The sequence below is a fragment of the Mauremys reevesii genome, linkage group 2 (assembly GCF_016161935.1).
Source record: "Mauremys reevesii isolate NIE-2019 linkage group 2, ASM1616193v1, whole genome shotgun sequence".
Lineage (NCBI taxonomy): Eukaryota > Metazoa > Chordata > Testudines > Geoemydidae > Mauremys > Mauremys reevesii.
This window is the reverse complement of record NC_052624.1, coordinates 156,800,188-156,818,957: the sequence shown is the minus strand read 5'-3', so window position 1 is coordinate 156,818,957 and position 18,770 is coordinate 156,800,188. Positions and strand designations below refer to the sequence as shown.

General features: G+C 47.4%; 1 long non-coding RNA gene across 1 annotated transcript in view; it reads left to right on the top strand.

The window, feature by feature from the left end:
* The first annotated feature begins 2,160 nt into the window (after nt 1-2,160).
* The window catches only part of LOC120399117, a 30,600-nt gene continuing 13,990 nt past the window's right edge, over nt 2,161-18,770 (top strand). Inside the window, exons 1-2 of the long non-coding RNA XR_005594968.1 lie at nt 2,161-2,493; nt 16,449-16,537. This is a non-coding gene — a long non-coding RNA (uncharacterized LOC120399117). The remainder of the gene's footprint in view (nt 2,494-16,448; nt 16,538-18,770) is intronic.

Genomic DNA, 18,770 nt, shown 5'->3' with positions numbered 1-18,770 from the left:
TGGGATGTTACTGACTCTGGTTTGTTTGGCTGCATAGGCATTGGGTTATATTCGTCCAGGGGGATCAGGCCCCACCACTATTCTGGAAAGCCCCACTAATGTTTGAGCCAGGGGCACACGCAGAATTTTGTTAAGGAGGGAGCCCAGATTACCTGGCCAGCTGCCCCAGATATGAGTGGCATTGTGACCTGGGGCATGGGGTCACAACTCCAGAGGGAGCGGAGGCCAGGCCAAATCTGAATAATGTTGCAACTTGGCATGCAGGATTGCAGTGCCTCTCAAATTTGGCCTGGCTGCCCCAGCATCATGCCATGCCTACCTAGAAGGCTTCACACTCTCTTCCAGAGTCCTATGTATAGGGGGCTTTGCCCCTTATGCCCCACTGGGGGCTTCACCCCGACCCCTGCACCCCACCAAACCCAACATCTATGTTTGACTGTGGCAGCAGCGCTTGGAGTCACAGCTGGGGAGATGAGTCACTACTGAATAAAGCCAAGTTTCTCCCCCTACCCTTGTACTGAAGTAGCCTCCTCTCTCCTAGCCCCTTCTAAAGGAACTTCAGCCTGAGTGCTGCTCTGAGATAGAAGGCTGTTACTGCTTCTGAACCAGCTCAGCTTGACCCCTCTGAGAGGCATCGATCTTGCCATATGCCCAAGGAGAACTGGACAAGGCCCAGAGCTGAGATGGTCCCATCCCACTGTCAGAGGTAGAACTGGATGGAAAAGGCTGCTTCATCTCAAGTGAAATGTTTCATAGAGACATGTGGGTTTTGACAAAATTTCATTCAGGAAAAAATAAAACACCCCAAACTAAAACACAATGAAACCCTGAAAAAAGTGTGTTAAAAAAATAAATGTTTCTATTTGCTGTTTCAAACTAACTTTTCAGTTCATTTTTTTAAGGTTTCTTGTTAAATGATATACAATTTTACAAAGTTAATTTTTTTAAAAAAGTGTACATCAGAGGGAAGTGTTTTGATTTTGTCAAAGCAAAATGTTCTGATTGATCCAAAACAATTTGTTTTTTATTTTGTTTTGTGGGAAGTTTCAAATGTTACTGGTTTTATGCTGTTTCAGAATAGAAAAAAAATCAAGATTGCAGATTTTCCTGCAGAATAAAAAGCCCATTCCAGCTCTGCAGTTGCCAGGGGTGTTGATTCAGGATGGTCTCAAGGATGAATCCGAATGGGGTTTGGGATTGGGAAAGGAGGGAATGCTTCTCTGCCTATTGGACTCTGTTTGCCTAGGGGTGTCCCTGATGACACATGGATGAACCAACCAAAACACAGGTGTTTAAGTATCATGGATGGGCAAAACATTTCAGTCCAAACAGAACCAGCCCAAAGCATCACTGAATACTTGAACCAAGCCCCATGTGACGTTGGAATTAGAGGATGTTTAAGCACCTTACCCCCTGGCCGGTCCTGGCTGCCTCTACCTCATTCATTCCCATTTTCACGTCAGCCTCAGCACTTCAGGGTTCCTGCTGAGAGGGGAGGTGGAAATACTACTGCAAAAACCTGCTCTTGCCGGAATTTCCAGCCTGAACAGGACCAGGAAGAGCCCAAGACTCCAGCGTGGTTCTGCAGACCCAGGAGAAGAAGCAGTCAGACTTTTGAATGCTTCTGACACTTCTAAGGTTTGCCTCTCAAAGGCAAGGATAGAGGAGTTTGTTGCTTCACTCTAGTGGTTGTTTCAAGCCATTCATTTAGCTCCAGACCTGAACACCCACAGAGTTGAAGAGATTTTGAATCCAGGATATCAGTCCAGGTCTGTCTTATAGCATAAAAGACTTGGGGTCATGGAAACAGAATATATCATCTTAGAAAGATGTGTTTATGAATACAGGCTGAATTTTTCTATCCCACTGATGGGATGTGGCTGCCCATCCAAATCCTCCACCCCCGAGAGAGCTTTGAAAATCTCAGCCATCTATGACTCTTCATGTTGCCAGTCAGTTGGTGGCTCTTCAAACTCCTTGTGATGGGGTGTGTATCCCACACAGGCCCTGAAGGGGTTAATGTGGGCCTGCACGTTAACATACCTGGCAGCACCTGCCAGAGAGAGCAGGAGACCCAGGCTTGACAGACGATGAAGCCCAGCTGGGGAGGTGATTATAAAGCCAGGAAGGGCTATCCCTCTGTGTGGAATAGAAGAGGTAGCAAGTGGTTTGGGGAGGAAGCAGACCTGGGATGGAATCTCAAGTAGAGGGAGGGCCTGGGTTCCTTTACCAGCCACTGAGAAAGCTGGGGTGAAACCTCCAGTGGTAAGGAGTGTAAGGACTATGGAGCCCAGAGAAAAGATGGCAGACCTGATGTAAGGTCATTTGGCTACAGCTGGGTTGGACTCTTGATTACCCTGGAAAGGATGCACTAAAGTGTGACCTGACTGGGGGGCCAAGCTGCAGGAGAAGAGACCACTGCAGTGACTGTCGGCAGGGGTCATGGTACAGGGAGACACATGCCATGCCTGGCAATGAGGAGGTGCTTCTGTGGTGAGTGAACTCCTCCTTCACATTCCTCCTTTGTCTAATGTTAAAACACCAAAAGGCCCTAACAACACCCCAGGACCAAGCAGCCTCAAATGAGGGCAATGTCTGTATCTGGATCTAAATGATGTGTGGCTTTCTGTAGTCCCAGCGGAGTTGCTAAGCAGTTGTGGGTTCCTCTGTGGTCCTCTGTACTGGTCTGTGATGCTAATTTGGGTGGTGGTTAATGAGGCAGGCAACTGCATAGTGGGATTAATGTTGCCAAGTCATGTGATTTCATTGCAAATCTCACAATATTTGGAACTTTTCTTAAAGGCCCAGCTCCTGGAGTCATGGTATTACAGGAGAATCTCAGCTTACTTTTTTTTTTTTAAATGAAAGTTTCTAGGGCTCACAGTTGCAGAGCAAAGCTTGAAAAGGTGAAACCGAAAGGCTCTTAAACCAAGAGGCCAATACAAAGCCCCCAAACTCATTATCTGTTAAAATCTCCTGGTCTTTAAGCCAATCTCATGATGTTTGGATGGTTGGAGTTGGTGATAGTGGGTGAAGAGCTCCAAGCTCTAGGCAGGAACTAGAACCTAAGACTCAAAATCTGGTTTGTTATAGAACCAGGGGCCAGCTGTACAATTTAAAACTCCAAATTGGTTCAGATCTAGGGTCTTGGGTGGGGTTTCTCTATGTAGTCAGTACCAGAGGGTCTTCTGCTTTCAGTAGAGCCCTGAGCAGATACAAAATTTGTATCCACATCCGATCTGCAAAAATTGTCTATGGATATCTGCATCTGCGGATGCAGATTTAAAACAGGTATCTGTGCATTTTCAGGGCTCTAGCTTTCACCCTTCTCCCCACAATTCTTCTGCATTATTCACTGAGTTATGTAATAACTGATCTGGGAATCTCTCTCTCACATACACGCATGTGAATAACCAGCTGGGCAGCAAAAATGTGATGCTAAAGAAGGTTGTGAGGGCAGTTTGTCTCACTCTGTCTGCCTGCCTTCATCCCACAGCTCACAATGACTATTGTACAGGCTGCTTTTCCACCACTTAGGGGAAAAATTGCCCCGGCTTTCTCCAGGGACTATTCAACTTACTGCTTGGCTCTGTTTCCTTCTGCTTCATTGGTCAACAAACCTGAATCCCTCTGAATAATTCAGTGGAGGCGCTGCACTATTTGTCTAAATAATTCATCCCAGCTCTTTGGAGAAGGGGTGGAGGGAGCCAGGCTTTTCCCGAGTTGACAGACTCCTAAACTCCAGTTCAGACTGGAGTTTCCTTCTGATTAGGGGAGGGAGATGATCCTGAGGAACAAAGGAGGCTGTGCTGGGCTAGAAAGAAACAATGCAAACAGCAACATCTCTCTGCTCATGTCATAATTCCAAAGGGGACCTGCTCTGCTTTATGGCCACGGCTGCTTGTATGGCACCAGGCCTTGTCTACACACACAAACTTGCACTGGTTTAACTAAATTCCTGTTTACACAAAGTTACATAGGTTTAAATCGATTTAAACCTGGTGTATGTTAATTCTGTTTAAATCCTTACTGAATTAGCCTAAATCGATATAAGCCATCTTAAAAGCAATTTAAGTATGTCCACAGAGTGGTTTGCAACTAATTGGTTTAAAAACACTGTTAATTATAAACGGATGCAAATTTGTGTGTAAACAAGACCTCAGCTGGAGCCCTTTACTGGTCACGACCTGTGTGTGTGTGTGTGTGTGTGTGTGTGTGGGAGTTCAGCTGCCTTACCCCACACAGAAACCTCATAAGTAAATGACTTGCAAAGCCTCACCCAATAGGAACACCACAGACAATTGTACGGTGGGCACTCTGGGGCTAGGCATTCTCAAATTCTCATCTCTGGCCCTTTCCCAAATGCTCTGCTAAAATATCCCTCTAATCCTCCTATGAACAAGATCCTGAAAGACACCATACACTCCTCCAAACACCCCAGATTAATCTGATGACTCCTTCCTCTTCCAACCTGTCCTTTCATTGTCATGGCAAAGTCCTTCCAGCTAAAGCCATGAAACTGTCCCATCTGGAAAGAGCAGCTGACTCTGCTCTCAAATCCAGCATGTGCCAGGGGAAACCCAGCTGCTCATTAAGGGAACACAGTCTTCCAGGAGGCTCTCAGAACAGCCTCAGCAACAGTGACCCTGGGAATTGGGCAAGTGGAATCACTGGTCTCATCTGTCTGCGCAATCTTGGATGATGCATGGATGAAGTCTGCTATGATCCTCTTCCTTCAGCAATGCCATTGAAATATGCCAGAAGGAAAGGCACATTGCTGGCACCTGGGCTGAGTCAACAAGTGTTTTAGGCTCACCTCAAAAGCACTCCCACAGTATTTTATTAGTGGTTGTGCAACAAGGTGACTGAAGGTTAGGACACTTTCTGGGCTGTACTCCCAGCACTGCAATTCTGGGCAAGTCGCTTCCCCCGATTGCTGTTCCAGTCCACACCCCCTGCTTCACAGCTCTGCTGATGCACCTCATTCCTGCCTCCCCTGACCCCCCCGGGGCTCCCCCCACCAAGCTTGACCAGTATACCCAACTCAAATATGCAGCTCTGCCAATGCACCTTAATTCTGGCTTGGAGCCACCCCTCCCGTTACAATCCTGGGACCCCTCTCCAAACGGGCCACATTTCATTTCCTTTTTCACGGATGACATGGACAGAGCTGATTACTTGGCACCAGGTATCCACCAGTCTCTCCCTTTGCTGGGAGTGGGAGCAGACTCAGACATGACCTCCTATCTATGGTATCCAAGTGCCTCACCTCCTGATTTACCTCTTCCTGGAAGGCATTGGGTGAAGTGCAGGGTGGTCTGGTCGGGAGTCTCAAGACACTGCAACTGGTCGTCCATTCAGTGTAAGCCTAGGCTGTCACTGGAGAGAAGTCTGTTAAGAACCACTCCATCATGCAGCGCTAACCAGAACTCTCTTCCCTAATCCCCTCTAGGGTGACCAGACAGAAAATGTGGAAAAATAGGGACAGGGGGTGGGGGATAATAGGAGCCTATATAAGAAAAAGATCCAAAAATCAGGACTGTCCCTATAAAATAGGGACATCTAGTCACCCTAATCTCCTCTGCGATACCGGGAGGGCAGCAGGCAGAGAGCTGGCTGGCTTGATTGTGGCAAACTGAGGCCTGAGGATGACGAAGCAGCAGAGGATCAATTCTTTTAATGAATAAAAAATAAGAAGGCCAGAAAAAACAGCAAGGTAGTCGGTGATCTTTGTAGGCCAGGGACTCAGCAAGGCTTGACCTCAGTTGGTAGGTCCCCAGCGACAGCCAGCTGAAATGGGCAGTGCAAGGAATCTTCCTTTGATCAGCCTGCGTGAAGGAAGTTGCAGTACCCCTGCTGGGAACAGCAAAACCACAGACTTGGAGCAGCTGGGCTGGTTAGTGACTTAGTGTCAGTCCCTTAGCCACAGGGGAAAGGCATCATACAGCCCCAACCAGCTGCAAACACTATGATCAGCACAAAAGGCTGATCTCTGGGGCCGTAGATTATTAGTAAATAATACCCATTCTACTTTGAGATTATGATGATTTGGGGGGAATGTAAAGAGAGGCAGAAAACTGAATGGGAAAGCAAAGGAAAGGGCTTCTCTGCCTGCTTCTTTCCCCCCCCCTCTTCATTCTTTAAATATATGATCTTGTTGTTCCTGAATGTGAATCACTGCAGCAGCTTGATCCTAGGATTGTTCTAGCAGGGGACTTGCAAGCTTCCCACACACAACTGTGATAAGCACACCTCAGTCTTGACATGCGGTTCCCACTGCTATTCTAGACCTGACCCCCCTCTACAGCTCTGCCAATGCCCCTCAATCTTGACCTCCAGTACCCCTGCTGTTGCAGACCAGTGCTCTCACCACAGTATTATGCTAATGCACCTTAATTGTGATCTCCAGTCAGCTCTCCTGCCCTTCCTGCTACTCTAGTCCTGGGTCTCCTCACCCAGGTCTGCTTGTGCATCTCAATCCTGAGCTGCAGCAGCCCCTGCTGAATCAGCCCTACACACCAACTCTGCCAATGCACCCCAGTCATGACCTCCAGCCCCACCTGCGAGCTGAGTCCTTAGCCCACACGCTGTTCTGCCTGCACACCCCAGTCCTGTCCTCCCCCTACTTTGCCAGGGCACCTTGCTACTCTTGTCCTGAATCACTTCTGAGCAGATACTCTAGCTGAAATTCTTCCAAGATGCCTAGGGGGTTTTGATTCACAATCCCCACTGAAACTAATGGAAGCTGTGTAGCAAGGGCCTGATCCACTAAAATCAACGGTAAACTTCCTATTGACTCATCTGGAGCTGGATCAGGTCCCGAGATCCCCTTAGAAAGTTGGAGCCTTGGATGTCCCATACCGTATAGTGTCTGTCTAAATTCTGTCACATTGTCAAGCTTTTTCAAACAAAAAAAAATATATTTTTTAAAAAGTGATCATGTTAATGAAAATATTCATCTCTTCCCCAAATTTCCAGTTTTTTAAAGAAATGAGTATATGAAAAATCAAGCATGCCCCCCCTTTTTTGGGGGGGACAATTGTTTATTTCAGTTTTATAGGCTTTATTTTATTCTCTATCTGCCTCTTTATGGTGGCAAAAGGAAAATAATAATGAAAATCATAATAAAAAGGTGGTGGGAGGAAACTTCCTTGCAAAAAGAGGGAATATTTAAAAAAAAAATCAATACAAATGTTTGAAAAAATTTGAGTAAAACTAAAACTCATTCCTTTTGGGAACCCAGGGCACAAAAACAGCTAAAAAAAATTTTTTTTTGGTCTCGTTCTGATGGCCACAAAACACTCTCTCCAGGGGTATAAACCTCCACTAAGGCATTGCTGAGAGTCACTTGTGATCTAAATTTTTGCTGCACAGAGGTGACAGGCTAGCGAATTAATGCACTGCAACACTGCTTGCCAAAGAGATCTGTTGAAGGGGGGGAAAAAAATATGGCCCATCTTCACCTCTGCACCCAGAACAGCTTTGAAACTAGGAACGCGTTCACTTCTTTGGCCTAATTTCAAGCCCACTCAAATGCTGCAGGTTCAGAAGTTCTACCTGGATGGAGGCCAGTATTGTTGACATGTTCTGTTAACCAGAGTGAAAGTGAGGAGCAGGAAATAAAAATCCAATGAAAACAAAATGGTGAGAAGTGGAGCAGAGAGCATGGACTGAATAGGAAACAGAGTGAGGAAAAGGAAGAGAGGAAAATTGGATAAAATATTGACAGAGGGCCTATTCTCTGCTCGTATAAACTGAGAGATCAGCACATTTGGGGCCAATGGAGCTGTGCTAATTGACACCAAGAGAGAATTCAGCCCAGTATGTAGTGCATCCACTTGTGCCAGATGAGCTCTTGGGTGGAACTTCTGTCCTTAACAGATGGAGGAAACGCAAAGCTCCCAAACTCCACCGGGCTTCCCTGTCCTTCTACTGAGCAGTCAGAAGTGCATGCTCTCTACCTTGCCAAATAGTCAGGGCGATATTTGCAGCCCACCTGAAATTGCCAGCTGGTGTCCCTTCCCCTGAGGATAAGTCAACCCTCCTAGCAGAGGCTCAGAGCCCTGAAATGAAACCTCAGAGGCTTAAATGAGTTTGACGTTTGATTCTGAGAGCCTGTGATTGCAGCTGACATTGCACGGCAGCTGGGAAATGCAGCGTCACTCAGCGGGATAGGTAATGGGAATAGGTAACTTAGGAGGAAAGGAAAAGGCATGGCTGACGCACCCAGAGAAGGCCGTTCCTCCATATGGAAGGGAGCAATGGGGAGAAGTGGCTGTTCAGCAGCCACCAAGGATTTGTCTCAACCCTAGACTTTGCCAGATGCAACCCTTCCATGGTGATGTGCATGTAACACCGGCTGGAGCCAGAGGGAGAAGAGGCTGCACAATGGAGACCCTCCCTCCTGAAGTAGCTGGGCAGGGAGGGCAAAGTGCAAGTTCCCTCCAGCAGGGGCGCCGTTAGCACTAACGGGTGGTGTAGTGAGGGGGACTCGAGGATGGCCTTTGAGTCCAACCCCACAACTGGGACTTCCCTTTTGATGGGCTGCTCATGAGCAGAACCATCCTGTAGTTGCCTCTGGCTATTATTATTTGGAATGTGAGAGCATCTAGGAGCAGGACCTCATTATGCTTGGTGCTGTACAAATCCAAAGCAACATAGTAGGACTCATTGTCTACTAGGAATGGGAGGGGATGGATCAGAGGAGGGACAGGGTGACTCTATGGCACATGGGGCTACAGGGACTCTGGCTTGTGGTGCAGCTCATGGGCACCCCAAGTAAGGCTGCAATAAATCCTGAGACGGCTCTCATTTACTCTAGGCTCTTCATTGACACCACCACCAGCATCTGACCTAGAATTTGGGCTTAAGGCCAAATTTCCCCTTGTGCTTGGGCTGCACTTTCGGGGTTGCTCCTTACACGAGGGGCAGCATAGAATCTCTTCCAGTATTTTAGCGACAAAGAGTCCTGTGGCATCTTATAGACTAACAGACGTTTCTTCCAGTATTTTGTTTCACTTACTGTCTTAAAGTTACAGCACACAGTTGCTGTGTGCCTGATAAAGGCTGTCACATTCCACCCCAGAGGTGGCTGCGTTTCAGCAATGGCTAAAGAAAAAGCACTACAGGAGTCTTCAGTAATCAGCCCATAAGTGCTTTTCATTACCCAGTGGGGTAGGTAACAAGGTGGTGAACAAATACCACAGCTCCCGGCGTTTTCCTTTCAAGAGCAAAAGAAGAAGAAATCATTTATCAATGGAATCATCAGCGAGCCCCAGTCCCAAATAGCCCTGTGTCCCCTTCCAGCTGTTAACAGCTGCAGAGCTGCTGCCTGGCTCTTTGTGCCCATTTTATTCTGAACAAAGGCTGCACTATCCGCTCCTGTAAAAGCAGCTGTTAGCAGGATCTTGAGCTGAGAACAATCACTCCCTGCTTTAACCAACGGGGTTATTATTTCTACTTGGCTCAAGTGTTAAAAACAACGCACACAACACAGGGTATTAAAAGTGTGTGGGGGTAGGGGGAGACAAGAATCCGCCGAGGGAACACAGATGGCTGGGGATCTGTCAGTAGAGGGAATTGTTAGAAACCTCCTCGCTATTCACATCCTTCATGTATGTGATGCTAATAAATCCTGGATTCAGAGAACAGTGAGAGAGCTCCAGATGTAAAGCCCCTTATAGATCATATGGTGTTTCCGACATACGCTGGGCAGGCCCAGGACTCCAGGGGGATGATGGGGAAAGCCAGATTGGAGCAGTGGGCTGTGCAGAGAGCTCCTCAGCTCATTCAAGCTGCGGCTGTTCCTTTACCAAAGGCGTAATTAGATGCTGTTGTTCAATACAGAATCCTACAGGGGTCTGCTGGAGAAAATCCTTTCTGATTCTGTTTAGGAGGGGGAGGAAAGAAAGGGAAATGTTGCCCCCCTCTCCCTCCAAGTGGAAAACAGAACGCAGCAGTGGTGAGATTGTTAGCTGTGAAGCGGAGGAAGCCGCCTGCTTCTGCTGCATGTGAGAAACCCATTTCTAAATCCCTCTTGCCGGAGATGACTCTCCCACGGGGAATCGCTCAGTGGCTAGTGCCAGCAGCCGGCTGCTTTCAAGATTAAAAGACATATGTGCCTTCCTTTCCAAGGGGCTGTTTAATTAAAAAATTATACTGTGTTGCTGGACTGAAAAACAGGGTTCTGGCAGGACTGGATAAAGGCTAGCAATACTGTGGATAGGGGCTGTTGGGGAGGTTTCTGGAGACAGCTCTGCTGATGTCTCTTTTTCTGTTCATTAGCCATCCCTGCTATTCCAGTCGTAGGCTCCCCACAAACAGCTCTGCCAATTCACCTCAGTCTTGACCTGCAGCCTCGCCCATTCTTCCAGTGGGGACCCTCATACCACTCTGGTAGTTAAGGTGACCAGATATCCTGATTTTATAGGGACAGTCCCGATATTTGGGGCTTTGTCTTGTATAGGTGCCTATTACCCCCCACCCGCTGTCCTGATTTTTCACACTTGCAGTCTGGCCACCCTACTGGTAGTCCACTTCACTTCTTACCTGCAGCCCCCTGCCCAGGGCTGATGAGAGGAGGGGGAAGCGGGTACAAATTACCGGGGACCGGCGGTCCGGAAGGGGGCCCAGGGCCCGGCTTCTCCGACTTTGTCGGCCTGTTTAGCCGGTCTGCCCTTGCTGGGGGGCCCGAAATTTTTTTTTCACCGGGGCTCGAACCTGCTCTCAGCGGCCCTGCCCCCGCAGAATAGGTAGGGTGACCAGACAGCAAGTGTAAAAAATCAGGACTGGGGGCGGGGGGTAATAGGTGCCTATATAAGAAAAAGCCCCCCAAATCAGGACTGTCCCTATAAAATCGGGACATCTGGTCACCCTAAGAACAGGGCCCATGTATATGGACTGTCTCTCTTTATACACATATTTCAGTTCTCTATAACTAATAAAACAGAGTATCTTCTGTTTACATAGTGCCTTTCATCCTGAAAGACCCCAATGTACATCACAAGGTATTTATAAAGTATATCAGAATTCCTTCACCCCATCACTGAAATGCAGTCAGCTCTGGGGAGGAATGTGGCAGATGTTTAACTGCAAAATGATATAATAAAATAAATTAGTGCCAAAAGGCAAGGTGAGTCCTCTATCCACCTAGAACTGCAGGGGTGGGGCGGCTGGGGGCGGGAAGTATAGTGAGGCAGGACATAGGCTAACCCTCCCCATCCTTGTGAAAAGTTCCAAGGGGATCATTAATTTCCACAATTGGCCTGGACTAATTTTGCATCTCATATTCCCTTTAAAAAAGGTGATCTGAGGGCTGTCTCTCAGTTCTACCATCCAGGCAGAACATCTCCTAGGGCAGCAAAATGCTTAGCAACTGCTCAATGTGTGAGTGCTGGCAGGGCTGTTTTAAAAACAAAAAGAGGGAGAGAAATCATCACTTTAAAGACAGCACAGGCTCATTTTTGCTTTCCAGACCAGGGGAATACCCAGTCCTTCTCTGGCCTGGTCTACGCTACAGCCTTCAGCCAGCATACTGTGTGTGTCGGGGTGTGAAGAGGTGTGATCCCCGACCAACAGAGCTGTATCAGCGGAAGGTCCTGGTGTAGATGTAGCTATGCTTTGCTTTATGGGTGTAGATAGTTTCCGTCTGAAGGTTGGTTTTATGATACTAGTACAAAGCACAGTTTTGATGGTATATCTGTGTCCATGCCAGGAGTGTTTTGCCAGTATACCTATACCCGTAAAGTGCTTCTAGTGTAGACATGGCATTAGCAGAGGGGCAGACACAGATTTCCTGTTAGCTCAGGACAGAAAAAACCATAGAGCTGGTACATCCTATAAGGTGAATCCACTGCCATCCTAATCATCAAACCATTTCACTCCCGCATACCTCCCCTCCCCCTGTTTGGGATGACATTATTAGACAATACTGGGTAACATGAAGGAAGGATGGTTTTGTGGTTAAGGGTCTGGAGAAAGAGTCAGGAGAACTGCATTCTTTTCCCAGTTCTGCTACAGACTCCCTGTGTGACTGTCTGTTCCAGTGCTTCTTATGGCCCTTTGCACTGTAATGTCAGAGCACCTCTCCTTACTTAACAGATGACCTTGGGCGAGTCTCTGGAACTGTCTGGGCCTCAGGGTTCCTATCTCTAATACGGGAATAGTAATCCTTCCTTTCTCCCACCCGCTCTCTTGTCTGTTCAGACAATGAGCTCTTTGGGGCAGGGACTGTCCCTCACTATGTGTGTGTACAGCACCTAGCACAATGGGGAGCATGGAGGTGCTACTGCAATATAAATAATTACAAGGATGATACCCACCAACAAAGGACATTCCCCTCCCCACAACAAAGGACAAGGTTTCCCCCTTGTTTTGCCTTGTGTGTGCAGAACCTCCCCTAGACGCCACCCCCTTTCCCTCTCTTCTTGCTGCACTAGCAGTCACAGTGACTCAGATTGGTAACGCAATAACCGGTAGGTTGATATATCTATTGCTCGACATGGCCAGGATGCTCATAGCCAAAGCCTTGGCAGGGTATCTACTGAACTGCGATGCCATGCAATGAACTTCCAGGGTTACTGGTGTTAGCTACAGAGTAGCATAGCACTTTGCAGGCAAATGTAAAGACGAGAGACTGAAGGGAGCCAGGCAGTGTGATCTTGTCGATGTCAGTCAGTCAAAGTGAATTTGTCAGGTTACTGCAATGCCTGGCATCCAGTGGTCATAAATCCTGTGTGATGTGTTCATTACACCAGTCCATTAAGATGGCAGGGGGACCCAGCTGCAGTTAATGATTTACCTCATTCTTGTAATTTCACCTCATGGAATTTGTCTGCTGCGGGATGTGCAACCTCATCTCCTTTCTCCTTTATGGGAGGCAGATGAAGAATACTAAAAACCAGAAAAGCTGTATGTGGGGCTAGAGAGTGGAACAGCAGGGTAGGCTTGAAAATGGAACTGAAGGGCAGTGGTAGAGCTGTTAGGGTGACCAGATGTCCTGATTTTATAGGGACAGTCCTGATATTTGGGGTTTTTTCTTATATAGGTGCCAATTACCCCCACTCCCGTCCCGATTTTTCACACTTGCTGTCTGGTCACCCTAAGAGCTGGGCATGTCTGGAGTCTGGGACTGGGACTGCAGTGGGGCTCCAGAGTAGGACTGAGGAGCGTTGGTAGGTCACAGTGTGGTGAACAGGATGGAATAGCCAGGAGGCTGCAGTCCTGGCTGCATCAGCAGAGCAGGAAGAACGAAAGGGCCTGAGGACTGGTCAGGGCTGAGGTGCGCTAGTATAGCTGTTTTCACGGGAAGATTGCACATTCCCCGTGAACCAAGCCACCTCAGTCAACCCTTTGCTTTCAAGACCTATCTGCCAGCCAGACCTCCCTGGTAGGATATCCAGCCGGGAGCTCTGCCCCAAGCTGATGCAGGCTGAAGCGACTGGCCTCTCCTGGAGAGCAGTTTGAAAAAACAGCACTGAACAGAGGCAGGGAAAACACTAAGACCCAGGTCCCTTTACTCATTCCCCTTCGTTCCCCTTCGCAGTCATCTCAGCAGAGAGGAGCCAAATTCCTGATTGGTCTCCTTTTGTTCTTCTTTTCCTCCTGAGCTGTGTCTCCCGATAACAAGCCCCCACATCTGTTCTCCCACTGCAGCCTTGGGCTGGGGCCTTATCTTGCCGCAGACTAATTTGATTTTTATGGTGATAGAGGCATCGGTAATTACTGTAATAAAAGAGGAGATTTGCAGCCGCTCCCATTGCCCAAACTGAGAGTGGCGGGGCTGCTGGACTGACACCACAGTTGACTTATTTCATAACTCATGCATTACATTAATGATAAGTGGTGCCCCTCTTGGGAATGTGGGGAGGGGGCTGTAGTGGGAGGGGGGGAAAGAAAGTGTTTCCAATTAAAAAGGAAGCCACTTCAATTCCACCTCCCCCTCGCTTCTCCTTTGTTCTCAAAATTAGAAAGCAAAGAAAAGAACAAAACAAATCGAGGAATAAGGGGAAGGACAGGAAGACTCTAGCTACCAGGGCCAATTGAAAGAAATTAACATGGGGCTGGGAGGAAATCAGCATCCAGGGGTGCTAGCGTAGGAGGGGTGAAAAGAACCACCTGAGTCCAGGGCACAGAGGGACAGGCATCCAAACATCATCAACACCTCAGTCGCAATTGCCATTTTTTAACATATTTTTGCATGAATGCATTGTTTTACATATCTCTGCTCTCAGTAATACGAATCAATTAATTAACACATTTAATTGCAGAAAGATGTATCTCCCTAGAGCTAGCTAAACATCGTACAGTTAGGTAACCCCCTAACCTATTGTGCACATAATAAATGTGTGCATTAGATGCACAGACTGACAATCTGCAACGCTATCTAGGTATCTACTTCCCCCACAGAGATACACTCTGGCTGCTCTAGTTGTATTTCTATTGCATAGTAGTTAACCCTCATTAAATATGTAGCTGGTCTATATTAGGCATAGAATAATGATCATATTAGATTAAGCTTCAATGCTTGGGGTCTGATTTGGCCTCCCTTACATTGACCAGTGCCTTGTTCCACAGGTAGCCCCATTGGTTTCAATGGAGGTACTCACAGAGTAAGGTACTGTTCACCATGAGCAAGAGTGGGCAGAAACTAGCTCTGAGTTTGGTGCATTTACTGAAACTGGAGCTCTTCAGGAGGTGAGTGTCTCCATGACTGTTTGAGACTGGCTTACCCATTACAGAGCTGAGCCCTTTGTAACTCCAGACTCCAAGGATTCATATCTTGCTTAGTAGCTCATCCTTATACCCCATCACACTACTTCTGGCATCATTCTGCAGAATCCGTTTCTTCCCAGCCCACAATTCCTTTTTGGTCCATTTTTGGGCTCACACACCTGATTTGCTTTTCTCCCACACTTAGGGTGAAATATCTGGACAGGGGATGGGAGGTAATAGGCACCTATATAAGACAAATCCCCCAAATCAGGACTGTCCCTATGAAATAGGGACATCTGGTCACCCTACCCACACCCCTACTCCTGGGGAATGCTGCTAGTGTACAGCTAGTGCAATGGGAGAGGTAAATGATCCATTCCAACTAGGCAGCCTGCTCTGCAAGCCCTTTCCCAAACGTGCTGCCATTCTCGTTTATGGGCATCCATGAAAACCGAACGTGCTGTGCAGTTTAGCTTAATGTATTATAAACTAGAAGCCAAAGCCCATAAAGGATGAGTTTTTTGCATAATTGAATGCATACATCTCTTTATGCACTTTTACAGCATTCCAGGTCTGTGGTTACAGGAACGTTCCACCTCACTGATATGCAATTAGCACCGCAGGAGCATTCTCTGAAGCCTGATCACCTTTGGCTGAATGGAATGGCCAGCCAGTGAGATGTCAGTACGTGCTGCATCTCCAGCCCAAAAGCAAGTGCAGTTGAGCCCACTCTGGGCAGCCATGGGACCTGTCAGCAATAAAAGGGAGCGGTGTGGTTTTGAAAACCTGGCCCCAAATGTATGTGCTGAGCTCCTGTGAAAATCTGTCCACTTGGCACCAAAATCAGTGACCAGATTTTCAAAAGTGCTCAGCATGTCAGGTACTCCGCACTTTCGAAATTGTGGCCCCCATTCTGGGAACTGAGCACTGGGAAAACCTGACAGCTGACTCAAGAAACCTTTGTGGCTCAGCCATTTGAAGGAGACATGGAGCACACACTGAACAGTGGGTCACACCAGTAAAATTTCAATCCATCTCAAGCCTATTTTCTATTCTTAAAATAAAATTGCCAACTGGGCATGCAGCAGAGGAATGAGATTCTGGACAGCTTCATCCCTGCCTCTGTTTCTCACTTTTTTTTCTCCTTATTTATTCACACAGCAATTGAAAGCAAATTAAAAACAAGGCCCCTGTGCAAAGTACCCAACCAAAGTATCTCACATCACAGTATTTTGATATGTCTGCTTCGAGCCCTGATGATAAGGTCTCTCTATAGAGAAATGTTCCACAACCCATTGGCAGGGAAAAGCTTGGGCTTGGGCCTTGCTGTGCTTTGTTTTGTTAATCAGTCTATAAGTTTTAAAAATAAACGGCTGCCTGGGATTTCAAGAGTCTAAGGGAATTAGGTCCAGATCTGGGCCTTACACATCCAAATGTCATCAAAATTCCATAGAAGTTGGGCACCTAACTCCTTTCCACCCCATGGAAATTCCCGTTTTTGTTTCTAATCCTGAGCAGATGTCTGTCAAACCTACTCATGGAGCCTCTCCCCCTTACAGCAGAAGGAGACCCCTGCGTTGAGTGCTGAGGGAAGGTCTGGGGCATGTGGTTATTTCATCTCATCTGCTCACATGCTGTGAAGAACACTAGTGCGTCTTTGGTTGGGGGAGAAAGGAGGGTTCTCCAGGAAGCATTTTAAAGGCAGAATTGACAGCGAAATCCTTGTCTACACACAGGAATTCAGCATTCAATGCAGCTGCCTGGCTGGACCTTCAGTACGAACACGGGCAAATGGGGATCTGCACCAACCGCGATAATAAAGGAGGTAAATGCATGATGTGGCTTACCCTCGTTTGCGCTCAGGGGTCATCAACAACACAGCTACACCAGATTCAGCAATTGGGGCTCCTCCCCAGGAGGACAAGGCCTAGTAACATTGAGGGCTTGTCTACACTACCTGCTGGATTGGCAGGCAGCTATCGGTCCAGCAGGGGTCAATTTATCGCGCCTATACTAGACACGATAAATCGACCGCTTAGTGCTCTCCTGTCGACTCCGGTACTCCACCAGAACGAGGAGCACAAGCGGAGTTGACAGGAGAGCGTCAGCTATAGACTTACCGCAGTGAAGACATTGTGGTAAGTAGATCTAAGTACGTCGACTTCAGCTACGTTATTCATGTAGCTGAAGTTGCGTATCTTGGATCGACCCTGCACGGTAGTGTAGACAAGCCCTAAGGCCTGGTCTATACTTAAAAGTTAGATCCATCTAGCTACATCCTTCAGGGCTGTGAAAAAATGTGTGCCCTGAGCACTGGAGTTAGGCTGACGTAACGCTGGTATGGATGTGGTTAGGTTTTCCATCCACCTCGCTACTGCATCTCGGAGAGGTGGATTAATTACATCGATAGAAAAACCTCTTCCTGGATGTAAGAAATGTCTACCCCGCAGTGCAGCAGTGGTACCGCTCCCGCCCCATAGCTCTGCAGCTGCTGTAACATAGACATGGTCTAATATTTTGCAGTTCTCCAGCACTGCTCCTGTGAGGATTTCCAAGCACTTTGCAGACATCAATTAAAAAGCCTCCCAAAATCCCTGGTGCAAAATGGAACATTCATTGTTCGTTCAGCTAAACCACCACACGTGCATGTGCCAAAAAAAAAAAAAAAAGGCAACCCAAGTAAAATGCAAACTCACCCACTTCTGAGCTGCACCTTTCAGAACCACTCAGGATCAGCTTATATAACAAGCTCTTATCCCAACACAAATACATGGTGTTTAAACTGGGTTAAAAGGCCCTGCTGGAATGGCTCGGGGGACTAAGTACAGCTTAGCTCAGTTAATGAAACAAAGAAAGGAATCCTCCCTGTTTCACTTAGGGCATATATACATGGGGAAATTGACCAGAACAGAGAGTCCGGAATAGCTCCCCATGTGGACACTCTTATTCTGGAGTAAGGGTCATTTTTTCTGATTTCTCTTAATCCACTTTGGAAGTGAATAGGGTTTATGCATCACTTAATTTTGATTTAAACCCTAACAGCTTGATCCAAAGCCCTTTGAAGTCAGTCTAAAGACTCTCATTGACTCTAATAGCCCTAAAAGAACTTCACCCTCAGAAATGGAGCCTAAGTGGTGCATAGAACTTGTGCTGCCATCCTACAGGGGATTAAACCAGGGACCTGGAGAATTAAAGGCATATGCTGATGCAGCTTGAGCTAAAGAGCCAAACTCCCTCATGTGGGGCTGTAACAGATGCATATTATCTGTGGGTCGGGCACAGAGAGGGACCTGTAACACACACCCTGACCAGTGGGTTACATGGGCTCCGCACCAGGGTGCATGTCGCTCTACTGCCTAGAACCGTTTTTGTGGTAATTTTTCTAAAGGGAAAAGCTCAATCAATGGCTGGGTTCCCTCACATCAGAGCCACTCGATGGAGTCATGGCAGCTACACAGTGTCGTCTTTAACCCGGCACGCCTCTGGCTTTTTGTTTTGTAGTGGGAGCCTAGTCTATGTGTTAGAGTGCAGTCTGGAGGCAGGAGTACTGAGAAACATGGGAAAGGATCCAAACGCCAGCTGACTCATGGGCTAGCACCATTTGCAGCCCAGAGGGAGCGTTCATCGCTCAGTTATACAGATGCCGTGTCTGCTGGATTCTTTAATGTTCTGCCTTGCATGGGTAATTCCTCGTTTGCTCCATATCATAAACCCCTCTGCGCACGTATGCTAGGATAGGTTGCCTTTGCTGCAAATAGCCAAGTGATCAGTTAGTTGGCTCTTTTCTGAATCCCCGGAAGTGCTGACCCAGCCTGCCCTATATTTAAAGGGGGAAGAATCATGGCTGGGGCTGAGGCAGGAGCTGGCTCAGGTGGGGAGCTGGAGGGGCTTTGTTTTCAGAGCAAGGATGGTTTTGCTTGCATCAAGAGCTCCCTTTGTTTTTGCAACAGCCCAAGGTAAGGTCGAACCCACTAGGGTTCTAGGAAAATGGAATTTTGTTTTGCTTCAGCTGGTTTCTGGGCAAAGAGAGAGATTTCATTGTGGTGATTCAGTTAAGA